Source organism: Bombus vancouverensis, chromosome 6 (genome assembly GCF_051014615.1).
Source record: "Bombus vancouverensis nearcticus chromosome 6, iyBomVanc1_principal, whole genome shotgun sequence".
Lineage (NCBI taxonomy): Eukaryota > Metazoa > Arthropoda > Insecta > Hymenoptera > Apidae > Bombus > Bombus vancouverensis.
This window is the reverse complement of record NC_134916.1, coordinates 494722-505516: the sequence shown is the minus strand read 5'-3', so window position 1 is coordinate 505516 and position 10795 is coordinate 494722. Positions and strand designations below refer to the sequence as shown.

The 10795-nt window shown below is 38.9% G+C and overlaps 1 pseudogene; it reads left to right on the top strand.

Annotated features, from left to right (window-relative positions):
* The first annotated feature begins 10118 nt into the window (after positions 1 to 10118).
* LOC117162227 (5S ribosomal RNA) lies at positions 10119 to 10237 on the top strand (annotated as a pseudogene).
* Positions 10238 to 10795: the final 558 nt, after the last annotated feature.

Below are 10795 nucleotides of genomic sequence, written 5' to 3'. Positions count from 1 at the left end.
CTTACCGGGTCTGCGTGGGTAGCTAATAGCGCTGTGTCGTCAGCAAATGTTGCTATTGTTATCTCGTTTAGTATAGGTAGGTCGGCAGTGTAGATGGAGTACAGTAGGGGTCCGAGGACACTACCTTGGGGTATGCCGGATTCTATTGAGAATGTTGCGGAAGTGGCTCCTAGGCATTTAACCATGAATTGTCTATTGGTTGGGTAGGATTTTAGGGTGGAGTAGTAGGGGTCCGGTAAGATTTTTTTAAGCTTGTAAGCTTCATGTTATAATTTGTCGAATGCCTGTTGGATGTCTAGGAAAACCGCTGAGAAATATTTTTTCTTTTCGAGTGTTTGGCTGATCGTATGGGTTATGCGATGGATTTTCTCTACTGTTGAATGTTGTTTTCGGAAGCCGAATTGGTGATCTGGGAGTGTTTTCAAGTCCTCTAGGAGTGGAAGGAGTCGATTAGTTAGCATCTTCTCGAATAGTTTTGACAGGGTAGGTAAAAGGCTGATTGGGCAATAGGAGCTGGTTTCGTATATCCGTTTACCGGGTTTAGGGATGAGGGTAATCAGTGAGATTTTCCAGGTCTTAGGATAGTGTTCAAGGCAAAGGATAGCATTAAAAATCGATGTGATGAGTGCGATCCCTTTTATGGGAAGTTCCTTGATTGCTTTATTGCCTATTAGGTTGTGCCCTGCTGCTTTCTTGGGATTTAGGCAATTGATTGATTCTATAATCTCTGCAGAAGTGAAGGGTTCAATAGGAGGAGACATTTGGAAGGGAGAGTGCAGGTATTCAGTAACGTCCGCGGCAGCTCTGGAGGAATGGGGTTTAAATACTTTAGACAAGTATTTAGCAAACAGGTTGGCTTTTTCTATAGGGCTACGCGCCCATCCACCTTGTGGACGGCGGATTAGAGGGATTATTTGGGGGGGCGTGAGTTTCCTGGAGGCTTTCCATAGTGAGTAGTTGCAGTCAGCTATGGGGGACAAATTGGCGAGATATTTATGAAAACAGTCATTTTTGTAATTTTTGATGATGTTGGTTAGCTTTCTAGTTGCGTTGTGTAGTTTGCGTTTGTCATCCGGTGATCTGTGGGTCTGCCATACTCTTTTTAGTCTACGTTTTTCTGCTATTTTTTATAAATATGTTGTTATGTTTTTGTCTGATTTGTTTTGGTTGTGTTGCCGCTAATTTTTGAATTTAGATTAAAATAGCGTTGTCTGATGTTTAATGCGATTGGCAATTAAACTTCACGTTTCGGCTAACCTGCTACGCGCAGGAGTATTGGCACGGGAGAGGATCAAAGTTGGTGAAAATAAATGTTCGCTTAATCTTATTATATTATTAGACAAATATTTTCAACAACAAATGTTTATTCTGAGTAAAGACTTCTCTAAAGAGCTGCCAGTTGGTGTGTTGGTTGTGAATGGAGCCATTTGGTGTATTCTCGATGATTGTTAAACTGACTGTTGCTATCACGGGGGAATAATCAGAGGAGAGATCAGCCGAGGAGTTGATTTGGACGTGTCTTGATGAGATATTTTTGGTTACGAAGAAGTCCAGAAGGTCGGGTATTTTGTTAGTGTCGGTGGGCCAGTATGTGGGTTCGTATGTGATGAGGTAGTTGAGGTTGTTGGTTATTATGCTGTTTAAGAGATTTTTGACTCTTACTGTAACCAGTCTGCTGCCCCATTGGGTATGTTTGGCGTTATAGTCTCCTCCAGCTATGATTCTATTGCCCAAGGTGTCCAGGAAGTTATCAAAGTCTTCTTTGGCGATGGAGTGTCTGGGAGGGCAGTATACTGCTGAAGTGGTGATTGTACCATGACAGTCTTCTATTGCTACGTTTGTTGCTTGGAGGTAGTCTTTCTGGAATGATGGAAGTTCATAGTGCTTAATACTTGTTTTGATTATGATTCCGGTGCCACCGTGGGCCTTTCCGCTGGGGTGTTGGGTATGGTAGAAGTTGTAACCATTTATTTTCAGATAGTTTTTGTCGGTAAAGTGGGTTTCCGATACGAGCATTACGTCGATTTGCTGGTGTTTTAGGAAGAGTTCTAGTTCAAATTTGTGTTGCGCTAGACCGTTGTCGTTCCAAAGAGCTATGCGTCTTGGTTTTATTTTGCGTCCGGGCGTACTAATTTATCCATGATGAGTATTAGTAGCGATAGCAAATTATTTATTTGCTCCGATTGTTTCTCTATTAGCTTTTCAAGCCTAGAGACGTTGTCTGTGTTAGGTGAATTGGGGACACTATTTTGGGAAAGATCCCTTTGGCTATTCGGGTTATTTTGGATGCCTGGTACTGCTTGGGCATAGGAGGTTGAGGTAGTGATGAATTTAGTAGGACTGAGTATTTGGTTGGTTGAGGGGATTGGGGTAGTCGTGAATTTCGGCGGGCTGGGTGTTTGGTTGGTTACCTCTTTTGCTCTGAGTTTAGGGTACCTGTTTGTGTATAGGGTTTTATAGGCAGTGGATGCACTTCGCTGGGATTTCCGGTGATTTAGTGCACTCGTCAGTGGAGTATGTGCCTGCACATTTAACGCAGCGGAAGGTATGGCTGCAGTATTTCTGCGTGTGACCGTACCTTTGGCACCTTTTGCATCGCACTATTTTTTTTAACAAGCGGTGGTTCGAATTTTACTATTGCGTTCATTAGGCTACTGATGTTGTAAATTTCCTTATTGTTAGGCTTTTGCTTTATGTCTATAAAAAATAAGGATAACGGGTCTTTCGAGACTCTATGCCTTATATTACTAACGTTGATGACTTCGTGGACGAGTTTTAAGAGTTCGAATTTGAGTTCATCTATGTCTGCTGAGTGGTGGATGTTGCGTAGAACCACTTGGAAAGGTCTTTCTTGTTTGAGCTGGTAAGTATGAAAGTTGGCGTTCAAGGTCTTGTGTAGTTTGGTGATTTTTCTGTATGCTTCAGGGGTTGTCGGCAGAATTTTTACTTTGTTGTTGTTAATCTTCAGGTTGTAATCGTCGTTGGGGATATCTCTCTCTAAGGACTTGATCATTGTTTGTATGTCGATGACATCATCTACAAATATTGGTGGAGGAGGGGGGATTCTCTGTGCTTGTTGGTTTGGCGGCGGGTCTGCGATTTCCATGGCGTCGTTAGTGGATTGCAATATGGCGAACCTGTTGTGGGTGTTTATTTGTATCGTTGATTGTTCGTTCCGGGTGTCGATCTTGTTTGGTTTTGATGTTTCTATTTTCCGTTTCTTTGTAATAGTAGCGTCGTTGGTGCGGAGGGTTCTGCTGCACTTCTGCCACGGCGGAGGTAGTGCGGGGTAGTTGCGAGTTTGCTCAGGAGACCCTGGTCGCGATTGCTGGGCCATCATCGAGCTAGTCAGTTCAAAATGAATAACTAGTCGTGAGGCTATGAGGCTAGTATTCGGGTTGGGGTTAGGTGCGTGGGATTTTCTTCTCCCTAAAGTGTAGGAAACACTTGGCTGTGTTCACTTTCGGCGGTTGGGCGACACGTGTTATTTTCGGACTTCACTGGGCACTAGAGACACGTCTGCACGCTTCGGCACTCAACAGCGAACTGGCCTCGATATCGTGGAAAAGAATCTTGAACTTCTGCATCGAACCGCTGTCGAATAACCTGAAACAAAATTGTGACGTGAATAACGTTATGTGCAAGGCGTTGAGCGTAGAAGGAGAAAATTTCCCTCTTTTTTCAATATGAGCCGCGAACGCGAAGCGACCGGCGTAATTTAATTTTACAAGCTGAGAGGTGTACACGTATAATATCCCTCGCAATATGTTCGCTCGAAGCAGACCTGATAAAAAGATCCTTTCAAATCTATTATTGTATTCGATAGAGAAAATTGGTTCCGATATCAAGCTGCTTTCACGAATGGATATTGCTACATTGCAAGGGTAATCAGGCGTGACAAATCTCAATCACTGGATTATCATAAATGTTAAAAGTAAACGTAATATTGATTGTGAATCTTCGATTAAGAAAGCAAGGATGTAAAACCTTCAGATTATTGAAGTTACCTTAACTGATATTGTTTTTAACATATAATCGTATTATATGTTTGTTTGACTTGAAGACCACACGGAAAGAATATGATAAGTTCGTATCTGTTGATTTTCTTACTTTTCTCTTAGTTACTAAAGCAAAATTCATTTTGTTCTATTGTTTTCCTTTAATAAATTTTGAATCATAAAGTCTTTCGAGAAAACAGAATCCTAAATTCTTTTTTAAAAAAATTTTTAGGTTCCATATGAAACCTGTAATGATGTAGTCGGTGGCGTATCGACTTCAATCTCTATTCTCGTTCTTACTAATTTTTAACGTTAGTACATTCAAGGATGTTAATTATGCGAGTCCAATTATGTAAGAAAATAATATATGATGATTATAATTGTAATTTGTTTGATGGTATGTAATGTATTCTAACGTTTTCTTTATTGTACGAAGAAATAGGTAGTAAATTTTTAAATTTAAAATTAGTAATAGCCCGCCGGAACTATAATTTAGTCGTACACGCGCGCCGAAATAATTCTTAGAATCGATCGATAGCGAAATACTATTCGGTTGATGGAGTGTGCGGCGTACATTACTATCGAAACTGCTCGAAATAAAGCCATGCAGACACTTAATCACATTGATCAGTATGGATAGTTTGCTGCTTATAAGTAGAAAACATAGCTCTGCCCACTTATTGCTAAAATTCAATCAAATAGAAGTCTTCTCTCAAATGCTTTCATAATCAAGCTGGTCGCGCTTATTGGCCGTTCTTGCCTTTTAATATATTACAAAGGTTTCATGCATTAATTATTCTGTTGCCTCCTTCAGTAATAAATCCATAACTTCAATTAACATTTTAAACTAATAACGTCGTTATAATCTATATTCCTTTCTCTTAATTTCTTGTGAGCCCACTTATTGTGAATTTTATTCACAATAGTCTTCTTCGCGACTTTCCAGGTACATATTCTTTTTATAAATATGTTAAATTCGCTCAATATTCTTTATGTTATTGATAGATCGTATATTTGACTCTGAAGTATGTTTTTCTATTCCACTTAAATCGACAGCTTTTATTTCATAAATATCAACCAATAATTCAAAATCTCCCTTTAGAAATATTTCTATTGATTGGTAGAAAGCGGCGAGAAACGTACATATAGTAACGAAAACTCTCAAACATATAGACAATTAAACGAATCGGAATTTGATTATAAATAAGAACGTTCGTAGAATATTTTGATGCTGGGCTATGTATAATAGACTATTTATACAAAGTTATGTTTTCATGAACTTATCTAAAGAAATTGAAACTGAATCCGCTAAATGTTACGAGTTCTACTTGTCTATTGATAAATGTCCAACCAACATTTTCACCACGTTACGTCTCATTTTCATCATCTGAACATCCCACTAGTTTATTTCGACGCCTGAATACCAACATCGCACTAAATAAATACACAATACGCACAAGACTATCGTTTAACTGACATTTAAGTAATATAATAAACACAATGTCCATGATTCTCGCTTTTTCAGCTTATTTTGGTATAATAAATACATAATTCGTTGACCGAATATCGCACGCAAAATGAAAATCTATCGATCGCGTTGCCCTGTAGGTTGATTTAATTTAATTTGTCACACTGTTGTCGCCCGGGACTGTCAAGGAGCCATGCAGAGGAACGAAGAGAGAAGAAAAGACGGAGAAGGGGTTTGAACTGTTGCTTATTCGACCAGTTTAAATACTTTTGAAAGCTGATGCGTAGAGTAGGTCAGTGAACGAACGTGGTTACTGTGAAATATTGCCCCAACTGTGCTCTCTTGTCTTTCCCTATACACATGCGTGTATTAAAGCTATTTCTATTATTCTTGGGAATAAAGAAATTAATTTATTCTCCAATATAATTTGTAACATAATTTTTGCCTCTGAAGTTTCCTTGGACAGGCTGTTTCCTCTTTCTTCGTTTGAAATGAAAGAAAACAAGTAACAAAAATACTAACATGTAACGAAACTATACAGAAATATTAATAATATTTCTAAAAATGGTGTTTCTGTTAAATACGACCATTTCTCGGAAAAGTACACATATTTATACAATATATGTATTTTCTTTCTAAGTATAAATTACTTGTTATCTTATTCTATTGTTTTATTATATGACTCGTTTGTAAAATGGATTATCAGTGAAAATAAATAAATAAATAATAAAAGAACTGATTTTATCAGAATTCAGAAAATATATTGGAGAAAGAAATAAAATACACAAGTATGAGCAACTTTTAAGACCATTCGTGATTGTATCTAGAAATATCAATTTCATAAGGAAACGGATGACAATAAGAATTATGTGTATGAACGAATCTTTGACAGACAATGCATAGTTGTATAGGTCAGCGGCCTGGCACAGGGAAAAGAAGGATTTCATGGCGAGATATATTGTCTTCGTATTCATTTTTATTGCTCCAGTGATTCAAACTTTATCTCAGCGTGCCACTTGCTTACGTGTAGTGGACCTTCCAAATAAACGATATGATGCGCGGTAAGGTTTTCGATCCAACGGTCTCCCTTTTTCTCCACATAAGTTGCTTTTCGGGACAGGGATAACATTTCTATCGATGAATAAAAAAGGGGTCGAGAACAGCCATCAACAATGGAGTATCGAACGGCCGCAGGGAGGTATTAATGCCTTATAAATGTCAAAAATATACAGGGTGGTTGGTAACTGGTGGTACAAGCAGAAAAGGGGTGATTCTACGCGAAAAAAGAGATCGAAAATATACAATAAAAATTTTTCGTTTAAGGCTTTGTTTTCGAGAAAATCGACTTTGAATTTTCGCTCGGTACGCGTGCGATACGTTATAACCGATCTCACTGTAGATCGTTGTCTCGATGGAAAAATTAAAAAAAAATTTTTTTTAATTCAATGTCCAATTCTTCATTGATATTTCATGAGATGCAGACTTAAGTATCGAACTCGTAAGCAAGATACGCACGATCTTAGCGAAAAATCGTGGTGCGTGGAATTGATATCAACGATCGTGGTAGTCGTTAGAAGCTAGTTGCGCCAGTGTGAAAGTAATTGGTGTCAACTGATCATTTGGTTGTTTCAACAGTAGTTCGCATGCTATTATTTTGTACATCGTTATTGTAATTATAATTATTCGTAAATTGACACGGCTGATTGTAATTACGGATTTCAATCTCTTCAGGCTGATTCTTTCCGTGGATTCGGGATTCTACTCGAATGAATCGCACTGCGTGCACGCGTTTGAATGCAGCTGCGTGAGCGTGGCACTTGAGAGAGATAATTCACAAGATAAATTCACGTGGGGGAGAAACGGTGCCCATAGCAATATGCAAATTCAAGAAACACCCGAGTGCAAATGTACGCCGTAGCAGAAACTTTTCGCGGCTGCGCCTGCCATGCGGAAACTTTACGGCGAAGAGTTTGTCACGTAATATAAAAAGAAATTTAAGAAAAAAAGAAACTTTATTTCTTTCTGGTTTACAATACACTTTCGAGCTCTAGGCGTGTCTGTTCTGGACTGCCTTGGATGATTTTAGGAGGAGTATTTAAATTTTTTTATTCGTGGGAGTGAGAAAAGGCTTCGATCATATATTTCTGAGAATGGATAGAGTGACCGGATGTTATCCCGATGGTCACTCATGCTAAGGCGCTTGGAATTTCGCTATCTTATCGCTTTGTTTAGTCGGATTTCATCTGTGACAGTGGCCTGGTCTCTGATGTGAATTGACGTTACAAGTTCTCCGCAAGTTTCGAAAGAAGCTGACATTAGTTACGGTTATGGTTGCGCGCCCGGTTTTTTTCTTTTCCACGTTGGAGAAATATTTTAAGATTAATAAAACCGGTCGAACCGACACAAAGTCGATGTAATTCGACGGATCATGTTCAACATTCTCGTCACGTCATCCCCAGCACGTCCTTGTAACGTCAATTCACATCAGAGACCAGGCCGACTCACTTTAAAATCGGAGATAAAGATGTGGCGGCACTCGGCACAATGTACATCGCCGAAGTGCCTAATGAGCCATCAATATCCCAACGGTCCTTCCGCCGAATATTTGAGGAGAAGGCGTGCATGGCGGCGATCGCGGACGCTTAACAAACTCAAGGATAGTGGGAATATTGAGGGGTGACAAAAGTCAAATAATATATATCCGTTCGGAAGTCGAGTTGTAAGAGTCAGTCTTGAAAAGTCACGCCTAGAGCTCGGAAGTAAAAATTGTGAAATGTGTTAGAAAAAAAATAAAGTTTCTTTCTTTTTATTTTTTCTGTTTCTTTTTTTGTGTTATTTTACGTGACAAGCGCATAGTTGTCACCAAGCAGCGAGTTCTAGAAACGTCGATTTCGGTCCGTTTCTTTTTCCACACAAGAAGGCGGCATACGTGATCATACGCGATCAGTCCCTTTTGAAGAGTCAAACGCTATACATCGAGAGGTCTCATGATTAAAATTAAAGTCGCATAATCTAACGAATTCATTGAATGATATTGTAAAGTCGGGTCGATTTTCTGTAACATATTTCCTGTATTCATTGTTAAACAATTTATGGCGTGTTCATCATATTATTTTTAAATATTGTCAAATATACCATTTTATGTTAACCTGTTAATATAATGATAAATTCATTTGAACCACCTCTGTTATCTTAATCAAAACAGGGGAACGACTATTTCGCGGTGCCGATTAGTAGAATCGTGGCGAGAATTTACGTCTCTCGCTGGCGCGTCTTCCTCGCGACCGCGTCTCTCCGCGAAGGGTCGTAACATAATTTGATCTCACTAGTTATAATGAAAAGCAGAATGTAATCATTAATATAAATGAAATCTTTAGAAGAAAAATAGTACATGTGATAAAACATTTAATTTGAGGAAATTAAATTTAACAGAAGCAATGCAAACATCAGTAGGGTTCCAAACATTAAAATATATTGTTATACATACTATGAAACATAATTAAAAATTCACTGTTTATATATGACGGATTTACATTAGAATTAGGGTTAGGGGCGTGAAACGAATCTTCATTTGGATTACACGTTGTCGTTATGCAATAGAGAAGACATTGACTAGTGCAAATACGATTATTATAGAATTTAACAAGTAACCGTGGTAATTAGATACTCAAGAAACTAATGACAATGATCCTAGGTTCAATAACGAATCCGCGGTCAACGGGATAATAGATGCACATGCTCACAAAATCTAAGTCGGACTCTTTGTTAAAACGTGGAATATCCATCCAGCGTACAGACACTAAGTAACTCGCTAATACAACCTCACGAGAGAATGACTTTCCGTCGCGATAATGATGCAAGCTCATTATCACGAACAAATACAATCGGATCGAATGACGACAATTGTTTAATTACGCCTATGATAGAATCTAGATTACGGTGTTAAGGGATTTTCCCGAAATTCCAAAGGGAAGGCTCCGATGTCCTTTCATCTCCGACATATATATAATAAAAATATGGTGGATGCAAAATGTAGAATACATATACAACCCATGTAAAATATGACGTATTAAATATAGATTTAAATTTAAAAGAATTGTATAAAACAATTGTGGCAGATGAAAAGAGAGTTTTGCGTTTCGTCCCGGGACTACCGGTGGACTCGTCAGTAAGGCTATGCCCGGTACTCCCTGCCTTAGACGTAGAGGGAGTCTCGCTAGGTGCGGTATTTGTATCAATCGTCCGTATATTCGACCGCTAGCGAGATAGACAGACTCGTTGTCGTCGTAGTCCTCTAGTGTTGGCGGTTGGTACCCGCGGGTCGCCCGGGAGGTGTTGCGCCGCGTTGATGCATCGACCTGTCGGCGTCCTATTGATACCAATCCGCCACACAATTTAATTTAAAGGCAACTGGATGGTGCAACCGTTATGATATCCAACCCAAAGGAACAATTACGGCAAATGTTAGGAAGTCACGATGGTGTAGTTTAGAAGCAGTCATTATGAAAAAGGCTCATTTGCAAAGTGTTGCGTGTGCCAGTGTAATGTGAAAATTATGAGCATACTATAGGAATATAATTGGGTAATTGTACTTTGAGAAGAAAAGATTGTTTAATAAATACTTAATTATGATTTAGATAAGTAATCACGTAGTCAACGCCCTGGCCGCGCTGAGTGTACTTGTTCCCGTCAGATCACGAAAGTTAAGCAGCGCCGGGCATGGATAGTACTTGCATGGGTGATCGCCTGGGAACTCCGTGTGGCGTTGACGAAGCGCGCTGGGCCCGCCGCGTCCCCCAGTGGGGAAAGGACTTGAGCGCTAGCGGCTCAGCACCTCGGGGCCGCCAAGCAGTTCGTTAAGGGAACCTATCATGGATAGCGTTGCGTCAGGTTTGTAACGTGTTATAACCTATTGGTGGCGTTGGTTCTTTATTATTGTCATTAGTATATTTTTCGCATTATTCATTACTATATTTTTTACTATCGTTTAACTTTGTAACTTATATTTTTTGTTATAGAGGTGGCGCGTAAGTAGACTCAAGTACTTCAAACCAAGATTTCGCGTGCGTTTTTGTAGTATTATTTAGGTATATTTAGTTGTGAACTTTTGAATTCTTGGGAACATTTTCAACTATTTATAACACGCGACAATAATGTATTAGTGGAGTGTATATTTCATATTCTAGTAACGAGCATTCACAGTATAATTCTTGCAAATGATCGCATTGCATTCACGATATTCGTAAACATTTGATCGATATCGAAAAATATCTTATAATTTTAAACTAATAATTTTCATACGTATTCCAATTTTTCAATAATAATCTCT